At 39.7% G+C, this 14,435-nt stretch overlaps 1 long non-coding RNA gene across 1 annotated transcript; it reads left to right on the top strand.

Annotated features, from left to right (window-relative positions):
- Positions 1 to 8,167: 8,167 nt before the first annotated feature.
- On the top strand, positions 8,168 to 12,735 carry LOC132864401 (uncharacterized). The gene is made up of 3 exons (XR_009650218.1): positions 8,168 to 8,657; positions 11,759 to 11,812; positions 11,937 to 12,735. It is a non-coding gene; the product is annotated as an uncharacterized LOC132864401 (long non-coding RNA).
- Positions 12,736 to 14,435: the final 1,700 nt, after the last annotated feature.

The following is a 14,435-nucleotide window of genomic DNA, read 5'->3' as shown; positions in this document are numbered from 1 at the left end:
TTGGAATGGGTGAGATCCTGCTGGAATTCTGTACATTTTAACCCCATCACTGCTACGATTCTGACACCCGACAACACAACAACTAGGCATTTCTTCCAAATCTTTCTTCTCGTCTCTACCGTCGCCAAAAGTCAGTCTGACCGTCGCTGAGTCTTTTTTGAGTCCAGGCTGCGCGCGCAATTTCCTCTTACGTATGAATGACGTTTACTGCGAAGGGGTGACCTCATTTGACTGGCTACATACACGACAAGTGCAGACAGCTGGCTTGACTGACATAGCAACAGTTGCTATGGGGGGGCGGAGCTCCCGGAAGGGTCAATTCTCTGCTCTTGGATCAACTCGCAACGCCTTGCATATATGGTTACAACACAGTAAATGATAACAATAATCTTCTCACTGATGTGGAGAGTAGAATCCTGCATTGGCTGTCTAAATTTCCTAATGCTCCATCTGCTTATAGGTGGTGACTTTAATATTACTTTGGATAACGCAGTTGACAGATGGCCACCAGGTTCCCAAAGCAACTCCAGTGCAGTATTAAAATCTCTCATGCAAAGGTTTGACTTAATAGATATATGGAGGGAACATTTTCCTGTTGACATATTGTTTACATGGAGTAATGCATCAAAATCTAGACAATCACGAATTGATTTTTGCTTAATATCTAGCAATCTTAAAAGCAACACAAAAACAGAGATTCTCCCTACTCCTCTTACTGATCATAAGGCCATTAGGATTCACATTTCTCTTCTCCCAAGTTTGAACTGCCCAAGAAGCTCATATTGGAAAATGAATAGCTCTGTTCTGAGTCATGCATGGGTTAAAGCAAAGGTTAAGGAACTTATCCGTGTCTTTTGGAATGAAGCTGTAGTAGAGGAAAGGTATGGAGTTAAATGGGAACTATTTCAATTTGAAGTTGGGCAGTTTATCAGAAGTACTGTAGTTCTCTAGTTAAAGCAAAAATAATTGAAGAGGAAAATATAATTTCAAAAATTACTGCCTTATCCTCTTTGTGCCTTGATAAACTAACCCCTGAAGACAAAGAGACATTGTTTGATTATCAAGGTAAACTTGATAATCTATCTAAAGCTGAAGGGGCTTATGTAAGATCTAGAAGGCGCTGGTTAGAGGAAGGGGAGCAAAATTCAGCATATTTTTTCAGGTTAGAAAAATCTCAATCAGTTTACAACACTATACACCAACTTAGAATAGGGAATACAGTGTGTGATGATGCAAAACAGATAGCAAACTTTTGCTCTAACTTCTACAGAAATTTATACAGTTCTCAATATTGTGACGACAGTACTAGCTCATTCCTGAATTCATTAGTTGTTAACCCAATAAGCAAGACTGACAAAGAACTTTGTGACTGTCCAATTTCTATTAAGGAGATCACAGATGCAATAAAAAGCCTAAAAGTTAATAAATCACCTGGTGTGGACGGAATTACCTCCGAATTCTATAAGGCCTTTGCCAAAGACTTGGCCCCTTTTTTGTTGCAAGTGTTTAAAGAAAGTATTTATAAAGGCACCCTTCCTGCAACCCTGACACATAATAACTCTATTGCCAAAACCTAAAAAAGACCATCTGATGATTGACAACTGGCGCCCGATTAGCCTATTGAATAATGATTATAAGATTTTAACCATTGTATTTGCCAAAAGACTAAAATCCACCTTGCCTGATATCATAGATGAGACTCAGTCAGGTTTTATGGAAAATAGACACATTTCAAATAACATTCGCCTAGTGCTAGATATACTAGACTATCCTGAGTACATTCAGAATGACAGTTTCATTCTATTTCTGGATTTTTACAAAGCTTTCAATTCAATTGAGCACGAATTTATTTTTAAAACACTTAACAAATTTGGCTTTAGTGATTTTTTTCTGTAGAACTATAAGAACTCTATATTGTAATGGTAATAGCTCGATTAAATTAAAGAATGGCTCATCCTCCAGGTTTGAATTAAAATGTGGCATTCGTCAAGGCTGTCCCATTTCCCCGTATTTATTTTTGCTGTGTACCCAATTATTGGCTAATCATATTAAGAGCAGTGGTCTGAAGGGAACAGGCTTGTACGAAATTCTGAATTGAATTGAGAATGACCCCCAAATTCCAATTCAATTCTTGAATTTCAATATGAATTTGAATTCAAAACAGGAAGTGGAATTGCAATTCAAATTTGAATTGCAGGAAGTAGAATTGGAATTCCATGAAATTCAAAGAAATTCATGATAACGAAAGTACAGTTAACAATGATTCTGTACAGACTTATATGATTGCAACATGTATTTAATACATACAGTGTATTAATATAGGGCCTTACCTTATGTCCACAGCACAATTTTTTATATTTTTTAACAGAAAATAGGCCCATTTGTACCACAATTTGTCACTACAAATATATACTCCATAAAACTGATCCTTAAAATTGTAAACATTGAAATGGTGTGAAATTAGAAAAGACAAGACTTCGTTTCCCAGAATGCTTTACTTTATCCTAGTCTTCAAAATGGTTGTCCAAACATTTTGGACATTTTGTTTTGGGTAGACTGTTGTGTACTACCCTATTTAAGGGCTATAGCTGGTTTGTACTTTTGAGTTTTCTGATGACAGCAACATGCAAAATGATAACACAACTAAAAGGACATCAGTGCTCATTCATTTTGGTGAGCCAATTCCTACAACAAATGGAAACCACAGAGCAATCTGCAATCACTGCAGTACTCCAGTCTGTGGTTCCATAAAGGCAACCTCAAATTTCAAACAACACCTCCAGGTAAAGTAACAGATTTGTAATCTGTTAATGTATTTTTATGACCATGACATAATAAGGGGTCTGGGCACATCATTATAGAGAAGCAGAGAATACATAGATGTAACAGTATTGTATTGCAATTTTGCTGACTGGATTTTTTCAGATTAGATTCAACTTTACTGTCATTCCACATTTAAGGATGCAGAGCAAGAGTAAATGCAGTTAACCATCTTATAAGAAGTGCAAAAAGTCACAGTGCATGTGTACAGAATGTACAGTATTTGCCAACAAATGCAGTATTTACAGAATAGATAAATTTTTACAGCTTGTATGGATAATTATGGCAAGTCATTGTGTGCAGCATATACAAATAAGTTATGTGAGCAGAATGCACTCAGGACAATGGGGGAAAGAAGTTTAAATTAGTATGATCAACAGATGGCACTATACATATGGAATTATCAGCATACAGATTACAATATATACAGATACAATTATGCGAAATATACAGAATTGTACCATAATATACAGATCCAAAGAATAAAAACTCTTAAACATTGATTGGCTTTTCTGCTTTCAGAAGAAACACCCTGCAGTCTTGGAGATGGGGTCTGCATCCAGCAGTGGCAGAGTCAAACACACCAAGATCAAGACCGTCCATCAACATCAACCAAGTGGTCCTCAACCAATACAAATCAAATGGCTCTGACAGATAGCATTGTTAGTCTGATTTCCAATGGCCTCCTCCCCCTCTCTACAGTTGAGCATAAGGACTTCATTGGCATATTCCAGCTTGCACAACCAGCATTTACAGTGCCTACCTGAAGAGCTCTCAGAGACAGCCTCATACCACAGCGTGCACAATCTGTGAAAGACCATCTCACAAATGCCATGACAAATGCTGGCCATATTTGCCTAACAATTGATTTATGGTCCAACAGATCAATGAGGTCATTTTTAGGAATGACTGGCCATTTCTTTCATGATTACAACCTGCAAAGTGTGATGCTGAGCTGTCAGCGATTTAAAGGTAGGCACACTGCAGAAAATATTTGCCAGGTTTATGATCAAGTACTGTGCAGTTTCAACATTCAGAGCAAAGTGTCTTTCATCATAACGGACAATGCGTCCAACATGATAAAGGCCTTCAGTCTTTTTCCACCAGTGCATGTGAGTGACAGTGAGAGTGATGGAGAAGATGAGGAGGATGATGATGCCAGTGTAGAGGTGGTCAATGTAGAAGAGGAAATTATGTACTTTCCACCTGAGAGACTACCATGTTTTACCCACACTCTCCAATTGGTACTGCGCGATGCTTTGGATGATGCTGCCTCCATAAAAAGACTCCTAGGAAAGGTTCAGAAGTTTGTTGCATTTTGCCACGAATCCACTCATGCTGCAGAGGCCCTGGAGGGAATGCACAAACTTCAACCTGCCAATGCCACACGCTGGAATAGCCAGTTGAAGATGCTTAGGTCAGTTCTTAAAGTTCCAAATGATGTCCTTGCTGAGCTCCACTGCCCAATTCAGCTATCACCATACGAACTTAAAATCATTGAGGAACTCTGTGAGGTTTTAGAACCCTTTGAGGAGGTCACAGACCGCTGTCAGGCAGAGAAAGCTGTAACATCAAGCTATGTTATTCCTTGTGTGAGAGGACTGAGACATGCCATTAAAGATGCCAAAATGACTGGGAACAAGAAGTTTCTGTCTACCTTACAAACCGCACTCGAGAGGCAACTTGGAAAATATGAAGATATGGAGTGCTTCCAGATGGCTGCAACTCTTGATCCAAGATTCAAGCTAGACTGGTGTAATGGTGAAGAACAGAACACAATCAGAAACCTCCTCGCTGCAAAAGTTGATTCTGTACGTCCAAAAGCCACTTCTGACATGAATACCCAACCACGCAAACGCCCCAGACTCTTTTCCTACATGGATACCCAAACACCTTCTGTGCCAATTGATGCATCCTCACATGAGCTCCCAGTTTACTTGAGTGCCGCATGTTTGGCAGAGGGTACCAACCCTTTGTTGTTCTGGAAAGAAAACCAAAATCGTTTCCCAAACCTTGCTCTACTTGCATGCAAATATCTGGCCATACCTGCTTCCTCTGCACCTGTTGAGAGGATATTTAGTGTTGGTGGAAAGATATTCCGACCAGAGCGATGCCGCCTCAATGATAAAACGTTTGAAGAGCTGATGATCATTAAATGCAACACTGTTAGTCCATGAAGTAAATAAAATAATAATTTCATTCACCACAGCTTTGTGTTATTTGATTACTTTAAAATGAAAATATTGCTTTTCAATATAAGAATGTATGCTTAATAATAGTCTCTGTATTGCATTTATTGTGTTTCAGATATAATTATTCCAATCTGGAAGAAAAACACATGCTAAGTATCACATTCTCACTGATATGTGGTTAGAATGAATTTCTCTGAATTGCAATGAATTTAAAATTCCACTTCCTGTAATTCCAATTCACATTCAATTCCATATCCTCTGGGGGTGGAGCCAATTCAAATTCAATTCAAATTCACTTCCTGAATTGAATTAAATTCTGAAATTCTGAATTTTGCACAAGCCTGAAAGGGAATGTCTGTGTTAGACAGAGAGATCATTATTAGTCAACTGGCTGATGACACTACACTCTTCTTAAAAGATTCAGCTCAGATCTCGGTTGCGTTAGACGTTATTCAGGTTTTTTCTTTAGCGTCAGGTCTTTATTTGAATGTGAACAAATGTGAACTGATGGCAGTAAAAGGTTGTAATGCTGTTTCTATTTCTAATATACCAGTAAAGGAACAAGTTACCTATTTGGGCATAGTCATAACTAAGGATCAGAATCTCAGGTGTAGCATTAACTTTAACCCCATAATTGATAAGACCAAAAAAAGACTTAATATGTGGCTTCAGAGAGATTTGTCTTTGAAGGGTAGGATTCTACTCTCAAAAGCAGAAGGCATATCCAGATTGACATATGCAGCAATAGCGTTGGGTGTGGATAGCAAAATTTGTAAACATATTGACCAGTTACTCTATAATTTTGTTTGGAAAAACAAAACACATTATATTAAAAAATCTGTTATGATGAACGACTACAACAAGGGTGGCCTCAACTTCATCGACTTTAGTATACTGAATAACACCTTTAAAGTTAATTGGATTAAAAAGCACTTAAAAGAACCTGCGTCCATATGGAATTTTATCTCTTGTCATGTGTTTTCTCAATTGGGTGGCTTAAAGTTTATTTTACTTTGCAATTACAACATTGATAGGCTTCCTGTATCGTTGTCAAACTTTCACAAGCAAGCTCTTTTGTCTTGGTCTCTTATTTACAAGCACAATTTCTCTCCAAATACTTACTTTCTTTGGAATAATAGGGATATATGTTATAAAAAGAAATCTATATTTTTTGATAACTGGTTTAGGAATGGAATTGTTTTAGTAAACCAACTTATTAATGAGCAGGGTAATCTTTTCAGCTATTAAGAATTTCTTCAGAATGTAAAAATACCTGTAACTCCTAAACAATTTGCCATTGTTTTTGATGCAATTCCAGTGGGAGTGGTCATGCTCTTGAAAGGATATTCTTCTTCTTTTGTGACTACTCAACTTGATCCTCTTAAAACATATATGTTGGTGAAATATGCTTTAGGTCCACTAACTGTAATAATAACCGATGTGTGCGCAATCTATTTCTAAAGGACTTTATTTCAGTACCATGTGCTATCTCAGCTTGGAGTGGATATGCCCAAGATCAAGGCCGGATTAACTATATGGGCCTGCGGCACAGTGCCCAGGGGCACCAACCACTCACAGCCAGTGGGGGGGCACCACATGACAGAAACTTTAAAAATATTTTTCGTGAATGTTTGTACACTTAAAATGGTTATACACTTGACATTGTTAAATAGTCATATATAATTCATTATGAACACTAATTTCATAAGAACAACAACAATAATCATAATTCTGAGCAAGAGTGGCCTATGTGACCATTAACCCCCCTTTCCTCAACCTGTCAGTTGAGCCAGTCCACCTACGGTGAATGTATCAATTTTTTTAAAACCGCGGTAGAAATGAAAAAATGGACAGACATCAATTGAGTGGTTGTGCGAAGAGAAAATTAAAAAAAGAGAAAGACTCCAGGCGTGTAGCTGCAATTAAAAATGTTCCAGTGTTAGATCGTTTTTTTTATAAAAACATCAACAACTGCTGTCACTACCAGCGCTGAAGCCGAAGCTAGTGAAATCAGCGATGCTAGTGAGGGAGATGCCCTGCTAGCACTAGCCAGGGAGATGCTACAACCACAGCCAGTGTTAGCCGAGGGGTCGGCGATGACGAGGATCCCCTTGAGACATACAAATATATGCTGCTCATTTTTGAATAAGACATTTCAATATGCCTACATGCATATCATTGGTTGTTTTCAGTGAATTTGATGGGCTGATGTAGCCTACTTAATAAATTTTCAATGAGGAAGAATGACCTTGTTTATGTGTACTATTGTTTATGTACATGCTACTATTTTTGACAGCAAAGGGCAAGGTTTGTGAGTGTGTGCAGGAGGTTACTGAACGCATGCGCGCAGGGTGGGGGTGGGGTGGGGGCACTTGAGATATAGTGCCCGGGGCACCGCATTGGCTTAATATGGCACTGCCCAAGATATATGTTGGGCCAAGACTTGGACGCTACCCAGCAGATTTCTACTAGTTAATAAAGTAAAAGAAGTTTCTTTTAAAATTGTACATAGTTGTTACCTGGTGAAATCCTACTTAGCTAAGTTCAGAAAAGATATTAATACCAATTGTACCTTTTGTAATACACATTCAGAATCACTCATTCATCTCTTTTGGTTTTGTGACTTCTCAAAAGACTTTTGGTGTAAAATCTGTCGTTTTATAGTTGACCATATCTGTGATACTTTTCAGTTACGTTTACAAGATGTTTTATTTGGTTTTACCACTTATAGCAAGGAGTTGGAGGAGGAATGTTTTCTTTGTAATTTAATTATTATTTTAGCTAAATTCCATATTCATAAGTGCAAGGTCATAAAAATTAAGCCATCCTTTACTTATTTTTTTAAAGATCTAGAGATTTATATTAATACCATTTCTGCCTCACTTAACACAAAAGCTATCAAGACTGTGAAACTGTGTGCGAAGTTTAATATTGTATTGTAAATGTGTGTTTTTGCTTTGTTTATGTATGTATACTGTATAGCCCCTGGCGTGTAGTTATTGTATCTTTCTTTCGTTCATACAATTCTGTACTTGTTTGTTATCTGTAATAAAAAAAAAAAGTGCAGACGGCTGGCTTGACTGACATAGCAACAGTTGCTATGGGGGGGCGGAGCTCCCGGAAGGGTCGATTCTGTGCTCTTGGATCAACTCGCAACGCCTTGAGTGCTGAGTCGGCTCTGTCAGCGTCTAATAAATGAAGCCCATAGGATTTGAATTGAATAGGCGCTTGCAGCGCTAAAGCGCGTTTGGTGAACACAGGCATCTAGGAATGGAACTGTGGAACATTCATCTGACAATGTTGACGTTGGTTTGGCCAGTTCAAATAACGAATATATTTTTCGGTAGGCGCATGCGCACACGCAAATCACTGAGCTCTTCAGTGAGTATACGGAAATCGCCGAGCTTTTCCAGTTGGCGTACGCCGTATATACCTGCGTATCACGTAGACTACACCACTGCTTTGGACAATGTAACAAGCAGGCACTCGCTTGGACTTGTCTCTCATTTCTTTCTGTAAATTCAGATCGACAGATGGCATCACAAACAGCCAGGGAGGGATCGCTGAAATTGGAACTGTTTTGCTGTACTGGCGACTGTGTCGACCTGCTTCACCTGCCTTGACATCACCAATCCATCCAAAACTGTAAGTTTGATTGGTTGTGTCCCCAGCACTCCTGCAGGATGGCCTTTGTTGGGTGCAATTCATTGTGTGTCCCTGTAAGTTAACCCAGTATGCCAACATAAGCTTAACTCTCCTAATATGTAATGGCATTTCTCCCATTTCTACCTGCGTGCAGGGGCGCCGCCAGAAATTTTGGGCCCCATGAAAGATTAGAATTTTGGGCCCCCCAACTTTGCCCACCCTCGTCACAATTGCAAGGAAACATTTTATTATAAATTTATTTAAAAGTGACACGGAGTGACATTTCAATTTGATCAATTACGTACGTAGTTCTTCATATGTTGAAACCTCTATCCCTCTTTTATGTGGGCTGCGCTTTCTCCAGCTCCTCAATTTGAAACCAATGGTTTAGAACGTGTGAACATTCCACACACGTAACCATGTCAAACACTTGACTGGTGTCCGTTATTAGCAACACTTTAATCTAGCAAACTGTATAAAGCGCTCGCTCATTAAAAACTTCAATCCTAAAGCATGTATGGGTTGTATTGCTGCTTACCTCCTTCTCCAAAGGGGGGTTCAGTGGTTTGGTAGGGCGGAGGCCCCCCTGAGGCTGAATCTGTGCATATTTAGGGCACCCCATTAGTTATGAAACTGGTTATTAGCACTAGTTATTAGCACCAGCATAACGTAATATTTCATCTTGTTTATCACACAAGTCAGTTCAGTTATTAAAATGGAAAAAGTCACTGTACAAACTGTAAAAGTGTTCTCTTGATAGGCTAATCCAACCACGTTCATACTGTTCATTTACCATTCGCTAATATTTTGAACACACATGAGCGATAGCTACCTTTCTTTGGGAAAAACTGAGTGACCAGTTGCCTGCCTCTCCGGTCCCTCTCAGCTTTCAGCTGCCTTTCTTTACGTTTTTGACAGCCACTCTTCATATTTAGCGATCATAGACTGTACGCACTCCACTGCTGGCTGGCTGGCTGCTGCACCGCGACACAGCAGCAAGTAGCGTTGCACTGATCAGCACACAGATTTAACGCATCGCGCTTCTACCAGAACTGGGCTGTACCATTTCGCAAAAGGGGGAGGGTTAAATGACAATATGTTGAAGAACTCAAGAAATAGACAACCTTGTTCAATTAGCTCATTTTACCAGATGGAATATTGCATTGTTATTTCAAAAGTCTTATTAAAAGCATATTATCAGCCCCTTAAAGGGCCCCATGGCAGTGCTGGGCCCCTAGAATTGTTCTAACCTTTCCCCCCCTGGCGGCGCCCATGCCTGCGTGGCAGCTACTGGAGAGGTTTTGAATGCCCTGCAGCAAGTTCTTAGGGCCTGTGTTTGCTCTACATCTAATTTTTTAAGGTTGCTGTTTGACGCTGACGCACAGGCTACACAACCATAATCTAATCTTGCTCTCATGTTAGTTAAGTTAAAGTCCTTCCCGCGCCTTACAGTACCTGGTATTCCTTGGCAGTCTCCCACTCAAGTACTAACCAGGCCCAACTCTGAATGGTGGCGCATCGGGCGGCGCCGATCTCCGTTTCCGTAGCCCTCGGCCTCTCGCCTATTACATAGCTAGGGTTACAGTGGGGGGCGTGTCTTCTGGTAACCACGAGAGTTTAACTCCCCATGCACATCTGTATTGCAGCGTGCCTTGCCAGATGGTAGTAGGTACCATTTTTATGATGGTCTTTGGTATGACCCGACCGTGAATAGAACTCACGATCTCCCGATCGGGAGGTGGACACGCTGCCACTAGGCCACTAGTCGGTGTTGCGCTCATGAATGCCCAGTAAATGTTTAGTAATGATGACCTTGCTGCCCCCAGTTCCATCCTGACAAGCAACGCAGAAGATTGTTGATTTTCTTACATTTTCCTTTCGTTTGTTCTATATGCTGTCTCCACGTGAGTTTCTCATCCAAAATAACCTCCAGAAACCGAACCACTCTGACTTGCTCAAGTGTTTGACCATATAGTTTCAGCAAAAGTGATTTTTGCTGCTAAGAAAAACATATTACCTGGGACTTTGATATTGATAGCTTAAACCCCCATTTCTTTGACCATTTCCTCGACTGTTTTTATTGCTGTCTGCATTTTCTTCTGAATGTATCCTAAATTTCTGCCCCTAATCCCGAGGGCCCCGTCGTCTGCATACAGTGCTTTCCCAATACCATATTCTACCTGCTCGAAAATGTCATTGATCATTGTTAAATAACACCGGACTACACACACTGCCTTGTGGTGTTCCATTTTCTACTAAATACGTGTTCGAATACTCCACGCCTACTCTTACTTCTATTGTTCTGCCAAATAGAAAGTCTCACACCCAGTTATATAACCTACCACCTATACCTAATTTATTCAATTTAATAAGAAGTCGTCCTTTCCACAACACATCATATATGCTCTTTCTACATCAAACAGGACCGCGACAACTATTTCTTTATTAGTCTGGGCTTTCCTGATTTCTGATTCCAAGGATAAGACGGAGTCCAATGTGTTTCTTCCTTTACGGAATCTGCTTTGATAAGGTGCGAACAGGCGTTTACTTTCCATGAAATAATTAAGCCTCTCAGTTGTCATCCGCTCCATTGTTTTACCAAACTGTGATGTTCATGCTATTGGTCTGTAGTTTGAAGGGTCTTTTCCAGGTTTTAAAATTGGCACAATGGTACAGTAGACTGCTTCCAGGTTGTTGGAATTATTCCTGTTTCCCAAACCATGTTAAATAGTCTCAAAACTACATCACGTGACCGATTATCCAGATGTTCCAGCATGCTATAGCTAATACCATCTTTCCCTGGGGAAGTTTGCTTTACCTTCCTGATTGCTCTATTTAACTCAAATAGACTGAAGGGTAAATCTAGACCATCACCATCCTAATGTAGTTTTCCTCACCTCAACACCTGGATTTAATGCCAGTGTATTATCCCTAGATTGTCTAGCTGTATTTGACAGATTCTCTAAGCTATGAATTTTAGCAAATGTTTGTGCCAATAGCTCTGCTTTGTCTGTTTTGTAACTGCTATTTTATTATTTTGGTTTAACACTGGTATTTCATACCACCTTCTTATACCACTCATTTGTCTGATCGTTCCCCAGACATCTGACAGCTGCGTTTCCCTGCCTATGCTACTGCAGTAGTGTCTCCAATATGTATGTTTTATTCTTCTAATTATTCTTCTAACTATTGCTTGTGCTCTTTTTTTATACTGAATTAATGTTTCTAATGAATGATGTTTCTTTAATTGTCTGAAAGCTCCATTTCTTCTTTTGACAGCTTTTCTACAATTTTCATCCCACCAGGGAACCATCCCATTCTCTCTGCCTCCTACTGTCTTTGGAATTGTTTCCTCTGCTGTCTGTATGATTGCTGTCACCAACTTATTGTTAAACTCCTCTACACCAGTAATATCCTCCCTAACCAGTTCTTCACATCTTATTTAATATTTGAAATTTGTCTCAGTTGGCTTCTTTGAAATTCCACCTTGGCATCCCCATTGATATTTCCTGACATACTTCTGTACCAACTTTGATCACTATAGGATAATGATCACTACTGACAGGTGTTTTATTAATCACTTCCCATGTTGTAATACCTGCTATTTCCTGCAATGTGAGCGTGAGGTCAATTGAACTTTGTGTTTTGTATACAGTTATATTTTGTGCCTTTATCATAGTTAACACGCACTAATAGTTTCTCATCAATAAAATCTTCTATACTTGAACCATTAGTATCTGTATCCCTACTACCCCACAGTGTACTACGAGCATGAAAGTCCCCACACCGTATTACTTTACCCTGCAGCCTTCCACCAATAATATTTAACATGTCTTTAGTCAACCTTTTACAAGGGTTATAATAATTAATGATTGAAATCTCCTCTTGTCCTTATTGACTACATTTGTACCTCATCCCATTCTGCACAAATATTAGCACCCCTCCACCTTTACCATATTTCCTGTCATTTCTAATAGCAGTGTATCCATGTAGAATAAAATCCCATTTTGGTTTCAGCCAGGTTTCCTGTATGCAGATTATGTTTGGTTTATCTTGTAAATTTATTAAGAAATGTTTAAACTCCTGACCATTAGCAAGGAGACTTCTTGCATTCCACTGCAGAATGATCAGTGCCATGAATCACCAAGCCTCGGGGCCTGTGAACTAGGGGGGCCCTTCCCCACTTAGCACTTCCTCAACTGCTTCCCAACACAAACCATTAACCCCAAGATATTTTTCTGCTGACTTCACTATTATTTTGATTTTCTTAGTTTTCTTGTCTGTTTGTGCTGAGCAGTTTATCACCTCCACCATGAATAACACACAATCATTTCTCCTTACAATCAGCATCTCCTTTATTTTATCACAGCCTTCACATGGGTTTGTTTTGTAGCTTTCTTTGTTACTTCGTTTTGGCTTCTCTGTCTGACCAGACGGCCTCCATACTGCTTCTGCATGTGTTATCCCTTGTGAGAGTTTCACTTTTTGCACCTCTGCTGCTCTCTTACTGGCCTCACATCCGCGAGAGGCTGAGCTCTATTCCCCTCCACAGTTACAGCACTTTAACTTGGCTCCACTTTCACACTTTCTGTATTCATGTTCTCCTGTACATCTTCCACACCTCTGTTTTCCTTTGCATATGGCTGCTACGTGTCCATATTTCTGGCATTTGAAGCACCTCGGTGGCGGGGGAACATAAGGCTGAACATCATAGCACATAGAACCTAAATAGACTTTAGCTGACAGCTTTTCCTCATCAATTTTTATCATTACTGCTAAACTATCACACTTCTCACTGTTTCTTGTTGTTCTCAGTCGTTTTGCCTCAATCGCTTTTGTCCCTACTATATTCTCTTTAATCTGGTCCACTGATGCAGCTGTGGGTCCCCCTGAAATGACTCCTCGTACAAACTTCTTGTCCTTGAGCAATGTTCCTTGCACTCTTTTTTTTTTTTTTTTTTTTTTTTTGTCTTCAATTTTATTCAGTTTGATGACCCTCCCTTGCTGAGTACTATCTCTGCACACAACTAAAAGTGCTCCACTTCATAGTATCTTGGCTCTTCACATCACCTACCAGTTTGTTTATTGCTTTGGTTAGTTGAATCGGGTTCCACTCACTGAATGCCGCTCCTTCTTGAGTTCGTTTAATTATCACTTTATACTCTTCAACTTGTTTCCCTGCAGCTCCCATGCTTTCATCACTGTCCGTGTCTTCAACACTCACATTTTTCCCTCATTGCTTACGATTCCTTCATTTACGACTATTTTTAAAAGTTGCAGTCCACCAACCTTCGTCTTTCCCGCCACCCTCATCCATTCCTCCTAGCTCACTTCCTGATCCGTCACTTCCTTCTGCCATCCTCTGTCCATTTACAATCCAGTCACATGCCATGACCCCGCCCCCTTCAGATCTCTTCCCTCCTCTTTCCTGAAATGAACTTCCTGGTTCTGTGTGGCAGAGAGAGTGGGCGTGGCTTTAAAGAGAGCTCCTTTTTTGTAAGTAGTGGCCTGGCTATGTTAGCAAATTGCTATTCAGCGTGAAGAGATTTGAAACTGTGTATGTGAGTGTGTATTTCCTGCAGGACATATAAACTTGAACAATCTTGCCAGTGGTAGTTGAAAAGAAAAATCCAGTTATGAAGATAATTGATATAAAACTAACGATTCATGTGAATAATTGAAAATTAGGAGCTCACACAACAAAGATCTCCAAAAGTCAATTTCTATGCAGAATGGATGATTTCATGGATACCGCCATTGAAAATATTTTAACCAATC

The sequence above is a fragment of the Neoarius graeffei genome, chromosome 17, assembly GCF_027579695.1.
Source record: "Neoarius graeffei isolate fNeoGra1 chromosome 17, fNeoGra1.pri, whole genome shotgun sequence".
NCBI lineage: Eukaryota > Metazoa > Chordata > Actinopteri > Siluriformes > Ariidae > Neoarius > Neoarius graeffei.
This window is presented reverse-complemented; position numbering and strand designations above follow the sequence as displayed.